Source organism: Anser anser, assembly GCF_964211835.1.
Source record: "Anser anser genome assembly, chromosome: 7".
In the NCBI taxonomy this organism is placed as follows: domain Eukaryota; kingdom Metazoa; phylum Chordata; class Aves; order Anseriformes; family Anatidae; genus Anser; species Anser anser.
This window is the reverse complement of record NC_139727.1, coordinates 7,977,285-7,998,836: the sequence shown is the minus strand read 5'-3', so window position 1 is coordinate 7,998,836 and position 21,552 is coordinate 7,977,285. Positions and strand designations below refer to the sequence as shown.

The following is a 21,552-nucleotide window of genomic DNA, read 5'->3' as shown; positions in this document are numbered from 1 at the left end:
AAAGTAGGTGCATAAAAATGTAATGGTACAGCTTGAAGACAGGCATACCAGGGAAGTGCCATGCAGTTTGGTCTCTGCAGCTAACAGTGCAACCAGAAAAGCGCCATTACAAGAGTTTTGGCACTCAACTTGTTCAGTTTTGATCTCAAATAGGTGATAGCTTATCTGCTGAGCAAAGACCATCAATTATATCAGTTTATAAGGACTATCTAGTTGGCATTAGTATGGTCAAGGGACTTGTTCAGGGCAACCAGGATCACAGTGATGGCTGTTTTGACCCGTCCCCATGAGAAGGGGCTGTTCCCACAGGCTGCCCAGCCCACGTCCTGGTGTGAAGGGGCTGTCCCCACAGGCTGATGGGCAGTGCTGTACAGGAGGGTCTTACTAGGGTTAGGTTGTACAGGCCCTCACATCTTCACTTTCCAGAGCATGAAGCACACTTAATCATTTCCAGGGCGCTATATTGAACTATACCTGCTTATTCTTACTACAATTGAAGAACTTATGGGAACTTGGGACCCTACCAATTTATTTCCATTTTTCAGATAACAGTTGAGATTTTTTTTTTTTGCTGTCCTTGGATTTGTACAGAAAACTTTTTCATGCACCCCATTCATTGTGATGACTGCACATTCAAATGCAATCTGCTAATACAAACAAAATGTAGCAAAATCATATTATAATACATGTGGTGTCTGCTCCGTGCTGCAGACATCAACCATAATCATGAAAGCTGACAAGGTCAAACATAAAAGGCAAGCAAAAAGACCACTTGCATAGGCTCAATAAGTGGAATGCTTTAAAATGTTACCTGTAAGCTTGTGAAAGGTTATGCTGTTGATCCTAAGACTAATGAGCTGGATATCTGCAATTGGTAGGATCTTGTTCCTACACTTGCAGTGAAGTCCAGTGTGTATATTGCAGACAACATTATAGTTCTTTTAAGAAAGATGAGGATGAATCATTAAATGGGTTTGCTGGAGGGACTCCTACTGCAGGATCTAGGCTCTAAGCCATTCTGTGGCTGGTAGTAAAAATATTTTTTAAAAATCCTGGATCTGGCCTATAGCTCCACAGTAATACTAGGGAAGCTTTATCGCCTTTTTTGCCAGAGGCTGCTGATCCCAAATGTCTGCAGAATTGATTAGGCTGATACTGGGAGGGCGGAAGCAGACGTAGGGAAGGGGAGGGTTAAGACAATGTAGTAGCAACTTAAACAGCACAGTCAATACTTATTCTTATAATATTTATGAAAGGATTGGTTAATTGTATGGTATAAGTTCAAATCAACCTCCTGCTTCCCTGTGTGAACATCTTGAACAGCTTCTTGTCCGGCTGACATATTTGCAAAGGTTTAGATAAAAATACAGTTCTCTGAAGGAATGCTTTGCCAGTGGCAAGAAACCTACGTCTTACAAGAGTTAAGGGAATCTATTTAGCTAACCGAAGCAGTCCCAGTGAAGCCTGGATACAAGCCAGGACACAAATGAAATCACTTTAATGGCACTGATGGATGACCTCCTTCTGGCAATGAGGAGGGAACACATCCATTCTCTTCAACCTGCACCTCTTTAGCATCTGACACTACTGGCCATGAGATACAGCTGTTGCACCAAAAAAAAAAAGTAGCAGATGACCAGTGATGTGTTAAAATGGCTTCGGTCTTCATCAACAGGAACAGCGTTTCCAATAGCTGTACCTCTCCTCTGGCTCATTTTTGCAGCTTCCCACAAGAATCAGTTTTCCCTCTGTTCTCTTACTGTATCTGTGCGGTTACATTTACTAGGTTGGACAGTTGCATTTACGTGTCGCATTATGTATATGTGACACATGGCGCTAGCTAGTTTTCACTGCCTGCAACTATATCGCTGCCGCACAGAGAGCCCACGTTCAGTTGGGTGAACTGAATTCGTGGATGAAAACCAGCTGCCTCAAGTTGAACTAGAGCACGCGCTGATGCTGGCAACCAGAAAAGAGAGTTTGGGGAAATGTTTTAGGACTAGCGCAATCCCAACATTCGTCAAATTTAGTCACTCTTCTAGGCTTATTATAGCATTGCTCCCTGAGACTAACTTGTCATAATTGTTAAGCAATGTTTTTCTTTCCAAACACTGTGGGCTAGCCCCTCTTTGCAAAAGATCATCTAGCCGTCTTTACTCATATCTTCCTCACCTCTTTCTTCATATTCATGAATATCAGGTATACAGTACAATACTGTACACCTGAATAAAATGCCTAGATGTTTCAGAAAGCTAAGGATATTCAAGAGCAGCACAACATATGTCCTAGCAATTCAAGAGTCAGCTCGTCTTCTAACCCCCTCCCCAAAACAGAAGTACAGGTTGGATCACGTGCCAAGATCCTACAGATGTTACAGATGTGTTCACTGAGTTCATGGAGTATTCTAAACTCTTTGACTATCTGCTCCATCAAATCCTCACCTTCAAGTTGTTTCATGAACTGAGCCATATTACCTAACGGTACCTACAGTTCCACTATGTGGATCGCCAACCATCTCACTAGCACTTGTCCCTGAGGGCAAAAACTGGTTTTAATAGGGTAAAATAGATATATATCTATTTCTTAACTTTAGAAATAAGGGTACTCTGCAATTAAGGATTACCACAAACATCACCGAGGACTAGGTATGCACATTTTGAGCTTGTCTCCAAGTAAATACGTAGCGACGTACATATATACAAAATATATTTAAAAATGAAAAATCCTGTTTAAAACAAGATTTCCACCAAAGAAGGGTGGGAGAGATTGCCAAATGATAATAGGTTACATCATACTGTATAGAAGTGCTTTGGTCCTAATGCTGGGAAAACAGACAGTAGGATATTTTCTTCCATCTTTCTGTACATCAAGAGGATGTGTATCTTCTTGCTGGTTTTGAAGCAAAACACTTAAGCTTCTGCGGTCTCTTTATATGTATTATTAATATGATGAATAAGGGTTAATGATGGTCTTTGCTCCTTCTTTTTCCATCAGTCAGGAACACTTGTTTTTTCAGTCAAGTCTGGGAAAATGATTGCTACTGATGTTGTAAGAGATAAAAAAGGCAGAATTTCAAGTTCCCAGCAGGTTATTATTATGAACAAAGCTATCATCTATACTCATTTTAGGTTTGAAATTCAGAAGAACCCAAAGCCAATGTGCAATATTTTCCTGTCTACTACAATTACTACCCTCAGCTGAGATCTTCTGCTCAATGTCAAATGGAACTGGTAAATCATTAATTGAAAACAGTTTACTGATGCAATTTTGTGTTCAAGAATAATTTGCAAGTCATATAGTCGGGTTTCTGAGACTTTTTCATTAATTGCTACAGTTTGTGTGTCTGTTTCTACAATAGGTTTTAATAAATAGGTTTGTAAGCTGCATTTCCTGCAACTACTTACAGTACAGTCCTACATATCACCACTTATGACAGATCACATAGACTATAAAGTTATACTTCTGCCTCATGGGGCTGAGTTATTACTAACCACCGAGCCCCACAGAGAGAAGTCTGTTTGTCATAATGAGACTAAAAGGAGCAAGTAGTCAGGGTGGAGGACAGCGTTGAGGGGGAAGATACGTAATTGGAAAAAAAAAAAGCTTTACGTGTAGATGACAGCACTGTTTTTCTGCAGAGAAAAATGACCTAGAGATCTTACACTTATTTATTTTTAAAATTGTTTTCTTTTGAAACCTTTAAAAATTAAGATCCTGAAAAGAGGAGAAAAAAGTAAGGAAGAGCATGAAATTCATAGCAGGAAAAAAAAACGAAAGAGGGAAGAATTTGTTAATTAATTACTAACAAGCGTGGACCATCTGATGGCCATTTCACCTCATTTACTCTTCTGTTTTCTGGAAGAGAGCTGATTTCAGACAACTGATCAAAAAGGATGAATATGTAGGCAAGGCTGAAAGCACAGACTGTATTACTCTCATTGTTTTCACTGAGAGGAGAAGGGGCACCGAAGTCATACCTGCCTTTAATGCCAATCAGTATTTTGGATGCCTCTGTTTCTCCCTCAGATGTTAAACTCTACTTCTATTTGACCTAATTTCCACACTCTACAATAAGTGTACTTTGTGTATCTATCCACTGACAATACAGCGTGCAATGCAGACTTTCAGAATATTCTCTTCAAAATCACATACAACACATGCTGCAATTTCTACTAAGAAAGAACCAGACAAACAATGGGGTTAGGGAAATTTTATGTAATATGGGAGAAAACTGTTTGGGTTATTGCTTCTGTAGCTGGGAACGAGAATGGGAAGGGATTTAGGGCCTTGGTTTAGATGGTGGCACCTGAGCAACCTTTGCTTAACTCTGGCTCAGCTAGCATCTGGGCTGATTTGTTTTCTGAAACATGTTTACCTGACTAAGCACTTGGATTAGGGAAGGCAAATGCGCAACAGTGCTGATGCTGCTCGGGGAAGTTCATCTTCACACTGGCCAAAAGGGCCCTTTCCTCCTATTAGATATCTTGCCATGGTACTGCGTGGTCCAGGAATTTCAGGGACACTGTAGGACGTCAGTGTGCCTGGGGTGCTTAATTCCTTCTGCAAACTCTATCTTGTTTCAATATAATGATCTGTTCAGCTCTTTCCATTTAAGGGAATGAGTATATCCTTTGCTTGTGGGGATATTCATCTCTACCTAAATGGCATGAAGAAAATTACCATATTCAAATGAATGCGAAATGCTGTGCTGCAAGGATTTTATTTATATGAATAAACAGGTTTGTGAATAGCTACTCTCTATTTCCTGGATAGTAAAAAAAAAAAAAAATCTCCACCCTTTATTTATATGCCCTTTTTCTGGCAAGGTCCAGCTCTTGCCTTTCATCCTTCCTATCCCCCAGTGCAAACACTAAGTGACCTCCTGCCAGCTGCCCGAGCGCCGTGCTCTCCCTCCCCTCCCAGCTGTTCCTGCACACAGCACAGGCTCTGCAGGCTGAAGTCCAGGCCACCTCCAGCACTCCTTCCTAGGGGGACATTTGGAACTGCTCTTGGAAAAGCTCTTGCTGCCAGGCAGGAGCTTCACATGCAATTTTACCCCTGCTCTTTGTTAATCCACAACAGTGGTGAACAGGAGACATGCCTTTTTTCTTTTGGTTAAACATTTGTACTGTAACCCACTTTAGCTAAGCAAATTGCTTGAGAGAGGGGAATGCAAATCTTAAATTGGCCCCACACACTTCAACGGGCTCTTGCTAAGTTGTGGTTGAAAGCAATTTCTTCTGCAAGTTTACAAAACTGACTTTGCTGTAGCAGGGCTGCCTTAAGTTTCCAGCACAGTTCTCCTTATACAGTGTTAAATGTATCCTTCAAAGTCCCAACACGGTTTCCAGCGAATACAAGTGGGGATATCATTTTCCAAAGAAACACCTTATGCACAGAGCTGCAAAGCTGTACACATGTTAGCTGGGACAGACCACACAGCTTTTCCGACAGCACTCGTGGTCTGCCATGCCCCACGGCAGCAGCCTGAGCAGAACCCGCACACCTCTGCGTCCCAAGCAGAGCACCTCTCGGTGCCCAGGCTGCAGGGCAGCAGCACCACAGCAGCAGGGCCTCACCCCTCCTGCACAACGTGGGTGTATTCAGAGCAGTGACAGGAGATCACCCCTTGAAAATCCCAGCTAATCATTTCAAATGCCGTCTTGATCAAAGCTCTGCTAAACATTCGTCCACTTACACGCTGAGATGGCTGCAAATAGTTGCAACAGACACGTGCGAGTTGTGGCATTAGAAGCAATTCAGTTGTTTGCAGGCACCATGAAACAAGGCAGTTCAGTTTCAAACTGGAGATCAAACAAAGGGAGAAAACATTTTTGCAGCTGTTCTCCTGCCCTGGAATTTGTTGTGCATATCTCCTTTTTTGGAACATTTATTTGTTTCACGGTGCCTTCAAAAACATATTGTCATCAGAAGCTCCTTGCCAAGTACCTCTCCAAGCTGGTTGTTCACCGCTACCCCTCTCCCAAGTAAAACAGCACAGTTCTGAAACACTTCTCACAGTCCTTGACTGCAAGTTGCATGTTCACTTTTTCAGGCCAACCTGTGAGGTAATCAGCTGATCTCGATTTCCTCTATATGAAGCAATGAAACATCTGTTTCATAAGAGAACTGAAAGATAGTCTTTGTGTGGTTACAGCCTTCTGGCATCAAAGCTTTTTTTTTTTTTTTTTAAAGAAACACCTCTGGTTTGACAAATTTAGTCATAATAGATCACTGAACTGGCAATAATGGCAGTGTGTAATAGATATAAAGTAATTGGGGAACAATCCTAAAAGACACTCATTTTTAGGTATGTTTGGCTAAGTTCTTTTGGGTTTCCTATTTATAGAAGATAGGCATTTTAAGCTTTACAGGTTTATATAACAGATCGAGAAGTTAAATAATCTGGATAAAACCCGAGAAAACCAGCACAAAGGTGTCATAAAAACCTGAGATACAGTTTAGAATTAAGGCATTTCACTGTGGATGCTTTAGAGGAGCAAAGGCAATCTGGATTCCCTTGCTATTGCATATGCAGATAAGATGGAGACAGCCCTTCCTGTTTATATCCTGATTTCATGCTCAGAACAATGTCCTTAAAAAGAAGCGGGTGATGGGCAATCTCTAAAATGATTTCTTGCACATGTTTCCCCAAATGCATCCTGGCAACCCGAAGGGGGATAAAATGGAGCATGTTGCCCACAGGCCAGTCTGACAGCTGTAGCATCTTGCTGTACAACAAAAACACTCCCTGCAACCATCAGAAGAGATTAACAGTGACATGCTTGACACATTTCCTCCTTTTATTTTCAAGAAGGAACTGGAATTGCTTAGAATACGGTTCCTCCTCCAAGCTTGGCTATGTCAGCCTTTAATAAGGGGTCACCTGAGCCACAATCTCACCATCTGAGTCTTCTCTGTCTGTTTGTTCTCAAAATTCAGTATGAAGCTATTTAACTAAAGCTTCTCTCATGACCCACCTAGCAATAACATTATATCAAATTGAACTGTGCCTTTCACCATTTTAAGGAAAACTCCCTATCTTTGCTGGGTGAATAGTATACATCATGCTAAGTGTAAATAACACATACTCTTCCTGTTATCATTTGCGCATGAAAGCTAAATACACAAAAAGATATTTCTATATCCTTTTCCTATTACTGCTATTAATCTCTTATTTACAATAATTATGAATTATGATAAAATTATTTCAGCTTCTCAAAGCTGATTCAAATCCTACTGTGATTAACACAGCCTTGCATTTGATAGCTATTAGAAGCAGCTTCTCTTCCTGAGGACTGTAGACACGGAGCATATCCAAGTAATTTTTTTAAATAAAAGAAGCCTTGCTGTGAAGAGTTAGCAAAATGCAAAGCACAGACTGATACTGCTCTCAATCCCAGAGGTAGCTGCATTTCAATACAAGTAGATACACACTGTATAATTTGCTGAGTGCTTTGGAATGGGAGTGAGTGGGAAATAGCCCAGAGTATTTTATTAATGGCCCACAAAATGGATTTAGCTTTCCACTAAAACACACCAACCCCGCAGTAAGGTATGACAATGCTTTAACACAGCCTCATTTTCTATTTAAAATAGAAAGATAAGATTATCTGAAATTCTTAAACCTTGCCAGATCTCCACTGTAGCCATCTTCATAACACAAATAGCCTAGGGTTAAGCACCTCTGTGTACCAGGGAGAGTTCCAAGTGAGCTAAGTACTCACACTCAGCTTGTAGGTAATACAATATTTATTGAAAATAAACCCAACAGTTTTCTACAGTGGAGTACTCTTGAAAATGCAGTGCTATCCCTTGCTATCTATTGATATTCAACAAGTGCAAGAAGAACCAATGCTATTTGCAAGAAGACTGCTAACTTAAGCAAACTGCCAAAGGGCTAGACGTCTTGCTTAGGCTTTTTGTTTCCAGTGGAATTTCTACTTTCTCAGCATCCAGCAGCACTTACAAGGATGTTCAAGGAAGAACAGACTTTCTTTAGTTTATCTTGATACTTCTTACCAGTACCGTTGATAGAGCTCAAGCTGTCCCTCGCTACGAGTAAGGGCTTTATATTGCTGGATGTTGGACAGGAGATACAGGTCTCTCATATTAGAATAACTGCATGTGCGTATAAATCAGCAGGAAGGTAAAATCCATTTCTTACAGGTTTAATTTTACAAAGCACAAGTGAATGCAGCTGAACAGCAGAGCTCTATGATTACTAAAGATGCAGCTCTCTTGGAAGAGAGGCCCTTTGTTGCTAATCAGCTGTCCTAAAAAATAAAACCTGAGCTTGCCCCGTGACCCCAGCTGAAGACACGGCCAGCGCAAGGCAGCCCCCGTCTCCTACCCAGTCAAACCTCAAGACAAATGGCAGCTCCAGTGGAGTTCAGGGTTTGACAGAAGAACTTTTTCTTTCCCCTTGAAGGGTTTTTCCTGAGGCCCTTTGCCTGTCTCCCGGCTAAATGAATGCTCTCATTGTTCCCATCAACTTGACAAATACCAGCGTTGCAGAATAACGATGACATTTCTGCTGTGGTATTAGGGTTGAGAAAGGGGATTATTCTGGCCAGGGCTGGCTGGGAGACAGCACAGAAAGGCAGGCTGCGTGACGAGATGACTCGTGCTGCGACAAGGAGGCCCTTGAAGGCCGTGGAGGAAGCCGAACACAGGAGCCGTGTGTGCGGGGACGTGCGTGCGGGCGTGGGCGGCCTGCCCGGCCGAGGCCTCTCCACAGCACACCTGTCAGCCCGCCGCTTCCTCCTGAGCCCTCCTGCACAAAGGCACAGCTGCACTGGGCACCGAGGAGCGAGCTCGGCCCGAGGGACCGGAAAGGGGCAGCGGCCTCTGCTTTTGTTGCCTTTCAAAATTGGGCGTTTGTGTTGAGTCTGTGAAGGATAATGAGCCTCTCATGGCTAGCCACACACTGAACGGAACGTCCCACTGGAACGTACAGCACGGATAAAATTAACTGGGCCTTGGAAGACTGGGAAAAATAAATAAATCAAGGGACTAGAAAACACCCGCTACTGTGCCAGCCTCCATGCAAGAGTCTGAATCTGTGGCTTACCAAAACAACACAGCCTTTACGGTACTCCTTGACCGGGGAAGAAAACATCCTTAGACTCAGAAACCTTATAGTAAGACAGGTGTGATGCACTTGTTTCTATTCATCTTCTGTTCTGTCTTTCCATACAGATTTTTTTTCCCCTTATAACATTAACTGCTGAGATACTCCCATGTAACAGAGAGGAGTATCTTACTACGAACAACAAATCGAGCACTCCTAATAAGGTTTCTCAATGCTTCGGGGTTTTTCTTGCCCTCCAAGATCAAGGCTAGCTCACTCCTACTGCACCTCTACAAGCAGCAGGCACCAACCTGTCCTAAGACTGGAATCTCTCTACGGAAAGAGCATCAGGGTAAAACAAGGAGGAAAATGTAGCAAAAGGGATAAACAACTGCATTCTTCCCTTCCCCACATCTTCATCCCACCTCTCCAATGGCCTTCTGAAGCCAACACTATGGCAAGCGTTTCACACCAGATTCCTCTTGCACAATACCCTTTCAAAAATTAATAGTTTTTTAGACTTGAGCAAACAATAGAGAGAGACAGCAGCTCGTACAGACATTTTGCAGTGGCCTGTTCACTGTCTGTGTTGTGAAGACTGCCTTAGACTTTAGAGAAGTTGAAAATGGCCTTGGTCACAGACATGTTTCCAAGAAAGTACTGATCACAGCACAAAGCCTTGTCGTGCCTTCTGTGCCTTACAGCCCCTTGGTGGATCCTCTGCTCTCATAAGGTTTCTATTAGAACATGTATTCATCCTTTCTATTGTTTGATAATGAGCTTTTCACTTTACTTGCCTGTGGGTATTAAAACCGCCTGCTAGGACAAAAGTAGAATTATATTCTGAACAGGGCAATGTGGATAATATTTAAAATTAGAACTAGCACCTTAGAAAAAAAATGCTCCTAGAACATGTACAGAAGCTGAGCACTGCAGCTGTCCCTCACACATGCTTTTTGGAGCATCACGTTCTTTAATAAAAGAGGTACCTAATGTGGTAATTTTTGTTAAATTTACTTCCCCACGCTAATGCACTCTGAAATGGTCAGAATAAAAAAATACAGAGAAGCCCTACTGGGCTCAGGACTATGCACAGGCAAGAAGTAGTTTTTAAATAACACTGTGCAACAAATACAGGGGCAAAGTTTCCAAATCTCATTCTTTTCAGTGCCATCTCCTTTAAACAAGGGTTGTAAAAGGGAAACACACTGTTGTCAGGGACACTTTTTTTTTTTTTTTTTGCTGTTAACCATAATAACTAACCAGTTATTTTTTTGCTCTAAAGCTGGGAAGACCCACTCTAAAATAGAGGTAGAGGCAAAAAGATTAGTTCTCACCTAAGGTATCATACTCTGATGGCGTGAAAATGTCAAATAGGTGCATTCTGGACACCAGTGTTTGAAACAACAATAACTACTTTATTCTTGTCTAATGCACAGCAATGGAAGCTGAAATCATCTGTGCATGCCTAGTGAAATAACTTGTGCTGCTTTTTACCAGCTTTACCTCTGATACATGTGACTTGCAGAGCAAAAGAGCAGCCATGCAGAGACTGACACCACAGCTCTAAGGTTACTTCTGGGGAGAAAGTGTAATTATTCTGTAAGGCCCATTTACCTCCCAAGCCATCTCCTGATGCTGCTTAGGGTCAGTGGATGTCAAAAAATATTGAACTAACAGCTGGCCTCAGGCTACTGCCCTGTTTTGGGTCAGCTGCCCAGTAGCCAGCTGCTAACAGCAAATCTGGGGTACTGCCAACATCAGAGCAGTCCAGCAAGAGACTCCTGTGGTGACAGCTACTTCTCTGTACTCAGACAGGAAAGCAGCGACTTTCAGGAAGTAAGATTTTAGGTACCCGTGATAAGGAAATGCTGTGTGTGAGTGTCTGACAATAAAATGTTTAAATATAGGAAAGGCTGTCTGGGGCCACTGTACAAATGCAAGGCTGCAAAAGGTTGAACAGTTTTGCTTTTCAAAGAAGGAATAGGCCAAGTGCTAGTGAATAAAAAGTATAATAGACATCACCATAATGCACTTGTATTAAAGGATATGGGCATGAAAATCCCATCAGTTTCCATTTTCTTTCACTATCCCGACCGGATTCTGGTCAAAACAGAGTTTTGCTTTGAATTTTTTTTTTTTTATAATTATTTTTTTTTAACAGCAGTGATTATTTTAATCTCGAAGTTCTTGGAACACAGTTGGAACTATGTTCAGCATTCTCACTCTTAATTATGGTCCATCCTTCCTCTCTTTCAGGGTTTGTCATATTTCTGCATCTGACCAAGCAAAACATTGTAGAGGGAACTGATCGTCCCCAATTTCTTTTCATAAGAGTTCTACTAAAACGCTCAAAGTCCTTGTAACACTATAAACATCAATCATAACCATCACAGAATGGTTAACAATGTTTGGCAGCAGCCAATGATGTTTGGTAGTGGGACACAGGTGATTTTTTTAGATGATTCAAGCTAACTTTGCATATAGGGAAAAAAACAATGAAGGATCACAGTGGAGAATGCAAATACAACTGCCGGAACAGGATGGACTAGGAAGGAAGGGAAGGGTGGAAGAAATCAGAGGCGCAGATTTGTACTGTATCATTACAGACTTCACATCAAAGAATGTTGTTCTTTGGGTCATCTAAAGTGTAGGTGTATATGCCTGTAAGTTTCCACTGCAAACTAACTTATGTTTAAAACAGTGAAACGTTTCTGATTCACTTCAGTTATGATAAAAACCTGCTCGGTCATAAGAGACAGAGACTACAGTAGAAGAAAACTCCAGCAAGGAGCTCCTCCTGGGCACCTGCACAGGAGTCCAAGGCAAATGAGCAAGTGAGACACCCTCAAGTGATGTCATGCACATGGACTACCTCAGACAGCTGGGACTGGAGAGCTTTTCGTGAGGTGCAGAGACTTTCACATGGCCACTGCAGGCAGAAGGTTGGGTTTCTAAGATTTTCTTCTATGCATCATGCCTGTGTAATCTGGCAGAATATTTCTAGAGGATAGACACTGGAACCAGAAAAGTCTCTCTCACTTTATTAAGCATAATAAACATTTATGCAGTTTAGGTATCAGCAGCTGAAGTCATGTTTCACATTGGGGTATGCATAGCATGTCTTTTTCCAGGCTCAGAAAGTATGCTGTAATTTAAAGCAGGCTGACTGACTCGGTCAGTGTTTTTGCATGTCATCTTGGAGATGACAGCAAGGGGGTGGGGAGGTGGAGGGAAGGAGACTGAGGTGGAGAAAGGGAGGGTGGTTGCTCATCTGGTCTTTATTTCCTTTCCCTGTTTCTTAATATTTCAAGCAAAGGGCCCATTCCAGCTAGAAGCAATGACACTCCTGCTATGGTATTTCATCGCAGAGGACAGGCCACAGCCAGCCCAGCATGCTCACGTCCTGGGAGCCTCGGCTGCACTGCTTTGGGTGGGGAGGTTAGGTGGAGTGCGGGCAGCCGTCCTGTTGGTTTTGGTGCAGTGGGAAGATTTCTAACAAGTGCCCCAGTTCTGTTCTTTGTATGAACAATTTCCTAGCTAGAAATCCTCGTAATGACTACGTGTGTACTTGCCTTACCTGCTGCCATGTAGTGTCTGTTTACTTTTTAAAATGACACATCAGTGGAGATGTCACCAGCAGTTAATAGAAAATGACATTTCTGACTATGTTAACCAGGCTGGTTGTAGGGAAAATAAAACATATGAAAGAGAAAACATCTGTTGAGCAGAGCCTTTCAAAAAAAAAAAAAACAAAAACTTGGCTCAAGACGTGAGGTCAGGTTCACTGGTAACAGGCCTGTGGCAGTCCTTGCTCAAAACCCAAACTGAGACCAGTATAACTCAAATTTCTGCATACTGCTCGCTTTGTAGTAACAAACAGTCATACTCTCACAACGTAAAGTATGCTAGTACTGCCTATATTCCAGATGAAGAACTGAAGCACAGAGATCAAGTAACTCGTCTGCAAAATTACAGAGAGGCTGTAGGCAAGCCAGAAATGAAACCCAGGCTTGCGGGGGCCCGGGCCAGTACCTTAACCACAGGGACACAGTCTTTTCTTCATTGCTCCTACTCCCCTGCTGGATTTTTTCTTACTTCAGCTATACCCATTCTTATGTAGGGTGCAGGATATGCTATGGACCAGGTCACACATCCTTCAAGATTTTGTGGATAGTTAAGAGCCTGTCCCCTTCAGAGCAGTAGGAGGGAAGAAGGCAAAGTTCTAGAAACATTGTTTTCCACTGAGACTTGTCCTTAATATCTTAAAAATATCTCCTTTGCTTTCCAAGAGCTGTTCTCAAGAGCTAAAACCTTTAAAGGAGCAAAGGCATTTCTAAATCAGTCTAAAAGAAATGCATTGTTTTTATGATTCATACGTAACTGAAGGGAACAAGAAAAGACAAGAGTGTATCAGTCCAGAAGGTAAACCACAGCAAAATAAGCAGCTTCCTGAGTAGCAAAACCACTCAGGTCTCATTTTATATTGCCTCGTGCAAATGCACTGAATTAAAATATTCTCTGCTTCTCCTCCCTTCCCCATGTATTCTCACAGTGCAATACACCCACCCCTGCACAGCCTGGAGCGAGCAGAGAGCTCGTCCCTCAGCTATCGTCAGAGTCCAGGATAGAGACTGTTCAGAAAACTGAACAGGAACTCGATATTCTTCTTAAGAAAATATTTCTTAATTAAGAATATTAAAATATGTCATATCAGGTTGACCTTGCTGTGGGCTACAAACATTTTAGACGTACAGCAGGGAATGCTTTGAGATGATGCAATTTCATTTTGAAACTAGGTGAATAAATTCACATTGGTTTTAGATATATGAATGATGGCAAAACTTCCAGTTGAAATAAAATCTTTCTTGTAATTGCATAATGTATTGTAACTAATGTAATCTGAGTCCTACAAACCATTTTGCCTCAGAGGAAAAAAGTAGCTGTCTCTCCTGACATCCCTGTAGGTCAGCCAATTGTTTCTCATGAACCAGCAAAAGTTGCAGTTCTCCAAGTTGAGGTTACCTCTTAAGATTGCTGTGGTATTGAAGTCCCTCCCAAAGTACTTTCAGCAAACACAGCCCAGCAGATATATGACAGAGGAAAGCCACAACAGTACCAGATTTACAAAAGGACAAAGGCACCAAAAGATGTGGATAGTCATACAGCAACATTTTACAAAGCCACTGTAACAGCAGAGGAAACTACCTCCCATCAGCACCTACAGTCCTCTTAATTCTTAACACAAGTCCTGTCTCTGCTCCCTTGTGTAAATTCACACCAAAATTTTATCAAGCTGCACCCACTGTAAGATGAAGCTCCAGTACTTCATGAAGAGTAAGTACTAAATGTTTTCCAAGGAACTAAACTGGGGAGTTGTGAAGTCTGCAACTAAGGTTCTTACGCAGCTCTCACAAACAGTACAGATAATAGGGACGACACTATTATTCTTCGTGCAGGTTGGTGTAAAAAGAGGTCTCGGATTCTCATCTGAAGTATGAAACAAAAAGTAATGCAAGATCTACCGTCACCACATAATGTAGAAAATACCCTGGTCTGGATCCTCTTTTGAAAATTTGCTTTGACTAAGTAGTAGCACACCAATCTAGCCTGAACCAAGTCTGCTCACACATTTTCTTTAGCTGGACACTTAATGAGGAGAGATATCATCAGAAGGATGATAAGATCTCTAACGGAGATCTACAACTGCCTATCAGCATCATAATCCATCCCAACTCTTCTCTTCAGGCAGAGACTTTGCATAGACATATCTCAGAACACTGATGAAATATAAGGCTTCCTCATTTTGAATGGGGCTTCAAAAGCACTCATCACAAATAACAAAATTACTTCCAGTGACATCTGTCTTCCTACCTGCTTTGTCTCTGAAAGGGTCCCATGGCCTGCAAGGAGAGGCAAGGGAGCTACCAGAGCTACTCCGCTGCTTTTCAAAGGACAGAAGAGAGTCCTCAGTGAGCATGTCAACTCATCACTAGAGCAGTGCTTCAGCTGTGCCACATTAGCCCTAGGACAAATCTGAAGCCATCCAATGTGGACCAATTAAACAGGTTCTACAGCAACACGAATATGGGTCTTGACCTCAGCTTGGAAGAGGTAAAGCCTTTTTATAGCAAGAGCGTGACCCTCACTGCTCCAAAACTCCAATTCCAACTATTGAACAGAATACCAGTATATTTAATACAGTATGCTTGCTGAGGAGAAGGGGGAGAGAGAGAGAGAGGAGGAGAGTATTGCTATTATATGTTTTCAAGCAACAGATGAAGAGGGACAAAAGAGTCCACACATCAGGAAACTATTAAAATGAATACATTCCTAGTTTCTTCATAATTAATTCAACATGGCCAATTTTGTATCAGAGAAGGGGAAAGAAAGATTTCAACCACTTCCTTTTATCTCAAGCTGTTTGGAAGAATATGATCTTGTAACATCGAAAAGAAGTGCCTCACTGCATCCCAGCAGGCGAGTGTAATTTTAACTCTTCCACATGCTTAATTTGATATGCAAATCCCTATTTTCTGTATGACATGCAATACTTAAATTGTACAGCAGAGACCAAGGTTCATTTAGGCACTACCCATCCCCATTTTCTAGCCCCGGCTCTTTTTTTACTTCTTATTTCATTAATACATTGAAAACAGTTTTCACAGCACTATTCCCTAATATAATTTTTTAGCATGTTTGCTTAGTTATACATATTAACTGTCAAAATGTGAACCAAATGTTGTTATCTTCATACGCATAAGAGCCAAAGACCCATTCTTACCCTGTTCTTAAAATTTTCAGTTCTGGTTTAGGCTGAGTTATGCAATACTTTCAAAAGAAGATTCATTAAGCAACTATTTATATGCTCAAGTAATTCCATTGTTTTCATGTCCTACGGGAACAAACATATTAAAATTGTGATTGGCTGCAAGTACAGATAGTTTGGGAGCTCTTTCACAGTCATTCAACAAGCAATGAGTAGCCTACACAGGTAAAATAAGTCCTTGAAGTGCAGTTAACCGAGAGGGTTATTTGCAATTTTCCCTCAATGGAAAACTAGGGTAGGGTTTGTTGAGCTCTGCAGCTCTGAAATTTTACCAAATGTATTGAACACTCATTTCCTGTTCCTCTTTATATAACACATGATATAAATGAATATGTAAGCATACTGTTTCAAATTCTAAAATGGAAAATTCATGTGAACATTTGGCAAAAAAATTGAGGTTGGTTACAACTATGAATGCAATGGGAATTTCACTGTCTATTAAGACTCCACTAACAAGACTCATCTACACATAATATTTATGTGCAATAACTATACACCCAAAGTTTCTTCTATTAAAGGGCTCGACTGAAAGCATTGTGTTATTTGCGTATTAGTGCTCAGATACACTACAGAAGCTCCATCACCATAAATAGTACCAAGTGATTTTACAACACTGCAAGAAAGGCTGAATAGGTGGGGAATTTCAAAATGACCTCTCTGCCCCACAAAAAGAGAGAGGAGGCAGAGTCTGATTATGTGACCTGAAATAGACACTATGAGCTTCTCAGAGCATTCAGTATTCAGTCATTGACAGATCAGATAGTAACTAATTTTGGGCAATTCTGCAAGTATCATGCTTCAAAGTGACTTAGCACAGAAAAAGTGTTATGCATCTTTGGCCCAAGGATGGTTCTAATGATGAGTCCAGCTAGGTGTCTTGTAACAGAAGAAAAGCCTTTGTCCACAAGCATGGCTAGGATTCTGAAAAATCTGCAAAACCAGATTTTGATTTAAATGTTATAATGTTTGCCAAAGGCAGCTTCTTGGATTTCTAGACTTTGATCAGCATGTCCATGGCAACCATACCTATTGCTTTAATCATCATCAGAAACCTTGTGCGTGTTATTAGTAACAAATACTGCCAAATCTTACCCTTGGTTTACCATTGTGGGAACAAGATCAAAATTGCAGTTATCGTATGGTATGTTGACAACTGATTTTTCAAAGCAACCAAGAGATACGTATTAAAATGACAAACATAAAATTGGTCTTCTGCCATTTCAGAATATACCTGTAAAAAGTTCATGAACACAGCTTAGCTGATATACTTCTCGGTGCTTCCCAAGAGCAAGGCTTAGCGAATAAAAAGGTTTGTAACAGCAGAAGTAGGACATTTGTTCAAGTGAAATAAAGACATATTATTTTGGACTGTGCGCTACACAAACTTGCATCTTTCAAGGCTCTGTTCCTGGAGAACTGCGTTTTTACTCTGAACACCACCCTGCTAGAAAGGCACTGATTGCATGGAACTACATCCTAGAAGAGCAAAAGTAATGAACAGAGCTTGTTGTCATAATGGATGATCAAAATGGCTAAATAGGTCTTTCTCAACTGACAGAGTCACACAGCCTGTAAAGGAGAAGGTTTAAAGGGTATTTGAGTAGTCTAAATTACTCTAAAAGTGCCAGGACCAAGGAGCGAAGAGTAATTATGCTCCATAGAGGTACAGGTATGAAGATGAAATAAAGAAAGGAGAAATGTGGGTATGAGCAACCTTCTGTACACAGTAGACTGTGAAAATGTTTTCTATGCAAGGTGACAAAATACACTACTAGGAAAAGCACAGTATGTGGTGACCCCTGGAGCAGCAAACAGATACACACAGACAGCCTGAGAAGAACGAGCCTGTTTCTGTGAAGATGGTGATGTAAATAACTGATGATTCCCATGATGACAGGAGCAATACAGCTCTCGCCCCACTGAAGTAGCCCTAGGCCTTGTGACAGGTCAGACCCGCTAGGAAAATCCCAGAAAAAATACATACTAGCCTCCTCTGTTAGGTCACACAAACAGATTAGCAAGTTTTCTTTATTTTTAGCCATGTCTTCTAATGATATAGTTCCTCAGTCTGGTACGTGTTATACCTAGAAACTCCGTAGTACCTATTGTTTAGTTAATCAAATAGAAGCTTTTAATAGAAACGCTGTAATGAAGAGTCCCCCCTTTCCTTTAACTGACCCAAAACAAGTTCTCATCATATCACTAATGCACAAATTATATGAGGGACAGGAAGGATGAAACGAGGCATTAATTTGGTTTCTGTATCCCCTAGATGCTCTTCCTGTATTGCATGTATTAATTAAATATGTAGCTACAACTCAGTTAAAAACCTCAGAAATCTCCAGTGCCACACGTCAGCAACATCATACACCAGCAACATGGACTACAAGCAAAACCAGAGAACAAGTTCTAACGAGTTAGAACTCGTTTCCTAAACACACAGCCTCTGCATCTGTCCAGATGTTCTGTTGATTTTCAAGTATGAATTAATGCAAAAGTCAGTAAGGAAAAAAAAAGTTGACCAACCTATAGATTCATCGTGCGTGTCATTTTGGCATTACTTTTGCTGAAAACTTCCACAGGCAATCATTCTGCTCACAGAGCAGAGAAAGGTCGGAGAACTAAAGTGACTTTCCCAATTCTCTACAACCTGTAGCAGTCAGGAGTAGAGTGCCAGGACATCCCATACATCAAATCAGTCATAATACTTCATTTTTCCTTTTCCAACTGAGCCTGCGGAGTATCCTTTACCATCACATCATGTTTCTCAAAACTGTACACAGAGAAGTGCAAAATGAGAGTGCTGGAAGCGTATTTTTTTAATGCAGCCTCATAGTTGTACTGACTTGCAATTGTCAGAGGGTTAACATTTCAAAACCAGCCCTGGCCCTCCTACAAATCCCTTAGGATCCAGTCAGTGCATCAGGCTGTCATTTCCTGTTCTTGCTTTTCTGCTCTGATGGAGCATCCTTATAAGCGGACCCTTACAGAGTTCTTCTAGGAAGGGGACCCACCTACCACTGTCATGCTGACTTCATCCTCCTCCTGTGCTATATATCTTTCAGCTGCACAACACAAACCCAGGGGAAGATGAAGGAAAGAATAGTATTAAATCAACTGTTGCTCTGCATTTCACTTTGAGGGAACTCTGCAAGTTGTTGTTTATAATGATTCTAGTTTTAAGCAGGACGTGTGGGGGTTGTTTTGTTTTGATTTTGCTGACTGCACAAACTGATACTTTGAGAGAGTTGTCTGGGGAAAGTAAAGAGTCCTTTATTATGTCCATCACTGCCAAGTGCTTTGGCAGATTCCTGCATGAGATGCACAATCCGATAGGTTGTGTGAGAGCTTGGCTGGCCAGTTACCAGCAGAAAAGCTCAACTTAAACAGTTTTAAAATCTTATTATGGCCAATTTGTGGTTTTGGCTGAAGAAAGGAGGACGATGAAAAATAGAGGCAGCTGGGTGTCAGTGAAGGACGGAATATTGATGTCATTTTCATTGCTGTGCCATGCAAAAAAATACTGGCTGTATATACAGGTTGGAGCTCATTAAGGCAAACCTCATGCACTGTCTGTTAGGTACACCCTAGGTAAAGTTGTGAAGATGGTGTCATTTGTCCTAGCCTTTGTCTGGAAGATTGAAATAATGTACCTATTTGACGAATCTGAAGGCAAGGTCCGTTCATTTGTCTGGCTGCTCATGGATAGAGAGCCTGGCAAGGACTTTTGCAGAATCTGTGGTGCTTCCTGAATTCAAGGCCAGACAGAGTTTCCTTCAGCTTCAGCACTAAGGAGACCAGCCCAAGACTGACTTCATTATGTGCCTTGTTCCTGGTGTTGTGTGTTGTTTGGTATGTTTTCTTAAACTAAGGGCTCCTTGGCAGAGCTCCTGGGGTTGCTCCCCAGCCAGGCTCCACGAGGAGGGAAGGGGCCCAGTGCCACCACCGCTCCCACCCCAGGCACCTCAGGGAGGGCAGGCTCTCCCTTCTGCAAAGCCCCTGCTGTCCCCTCATGTGGGCACTGAGCCATGCTGTAAGGAGCGCCTAGTTTTCAGTCCTTCCAGAAAAATATGTGTGGATTTGTGTGTGTGGATTTCATCGTCCCCAAATGCCTACCTGTGCTGGCTGCATTAAATAATCTTTGAATTGTCTGATGCACACACATGTAGACAAAGGAAAGTAACAGTCACATCGCAGTAGAAATTTATTTAAAGAGCAGAATAAAACTCAACTACCCAAGAAAAAGAGTTGACAAGGTCAAAATCTTGCCCATATTATGGTTTGTAGCCTAGTTTGAATATTGTTTCCAGCACAGTAAGAGCCTGGCAGAGGTTCCACCAAGCTTTCACAGCCAGGGGCAGTAACCAGGCCAAAGACTACCTAGGACTAGAGGTAACAGGACAACAGATAACACAGTAACAATAAAATATTTTGCCATTGTGAACACAGGCATAACTTTGCCAGATTAGTTCAAAACAAATTCATATCTACAGAAGAAGTGAGAGAAGATACCGCTCGGTGAAGGAGTTGTAGGACATAAACAAAGGCTTACTGTTAAACACCATTGAAGAGTCGCAGGGGAAATAGGACCTTAGCTGTTTGAACAGGCTAAGTCCCACCTTTTGCCAAAATCAGAGGCTGTAGGCTAATGCCAAAAGACAAAGAATGCATCACACTCTTCTTTGGCACTTAGTTAAGAAAAACCTCTGGTGAGAACAGCTTCTGCCCTCCAGCTAGGCAAGTACGGGGCACTGCCCTGTCACAGACCGCCCCTGTGCTCATGCACCCTGCGGGCAGCCCCAGCTCCATGCACGAAGGAGCAGGCTGTTTCTTGGAAGTGCCTATGCAATTCAGCCACACTGCTGGTGAAGCCTAAAAAAAACCACCCTGGTCTGGACCTCTCAGGCCATTAGTGCATCACTCAGGTCGTGCCTTCCACCAAATACTGTCAAGTTTGTTTTGTTTGGACCTGAAGGGTGGAGGGAGTTGGAGAGTTGCCTTCACTGCTGTCACTGCTTCCTAATGATGTTTTTTGCTAGAGAAAATGAGCTTGTTTGAGAATCCAAATTCTCTGTCGGGCACAGTTTGAGAAACTGAAAATATGGAAAAGAAAATAATTTGTTAGGGCAAAGCGTAAACATCTATAAAACAGAATAGCAAAACACCTACAGAGAACGTTGTAGCTTTGCCAGGAAACTAAAGTCATTGAATGAGGAGGGAGCTGCAACAGCTGAAAAGTTAAAATAAATCCAAAGTTTAGTCTAGCAATTATAACAGGAAATTACCTCTGGAGTCAGATCTCCTGCCTTCTTTTCCTAGTTCTGCTTCCGATTTACTGAGCAAGTCAGAGAAGCCAAATTTTAACCTTCTAATTGAGAAAGCCTCCACCTCCAGTGCCCAGCTATACACACAGAGGACACTGGGGATGAGCACCTTCAGTGCCCTCCTGCGCATTTGTGAGGGCAGAGCATCCCACCTCGATGCCTCTGCAGCCAGTTACCTCAGCTGCAGCAACCTGTAGCCACCAGCTGGTTCAGAGGGGCCACCTCTGAGCTGCCCCCACCTGTGCATCGTGGCTAGCATAAAATGTTGTTGTGGGAGTCTGATGGTTAAACACTGTTTATGGTTGGCATAGCATTCTGCAGTGGGA

The 21,552-nt window shown here is 41.9% G+C and overlaps 1 protein-coding gene and 1 long non-coding RNA gene across 2 annotated transcripts in view; one reads left to right on the top strand and one right to left on the bottom strand.

Annotated features, from left to right (window-relative positions):
• ZCCHC24 (zinc finger CCHC-type containing 24) overlaps positions 1-21,552 on the top strand; it is a 110,950-nt gene that overhangs the window by 70,636 nt on the left and 18,762 nt on the right. The gene's annotated exons all lie outside the window — the stretch shown is intronic.
• LOC310902400 overlaps positions 15,560-21,552 on the bottom strand; it is a 31,444-nt gene continuing 25,451 nt past the window's right edge. Inside the window, exon 3 of the long non-coding RNA XR_014586700.1 lies at positions 15,560-20,995. This is a non-coding gene — a long non-coding RNA (uncharacterized lncRNA). The remainder of the gene's footprint in view (positions 20,996-21,552) is intronic.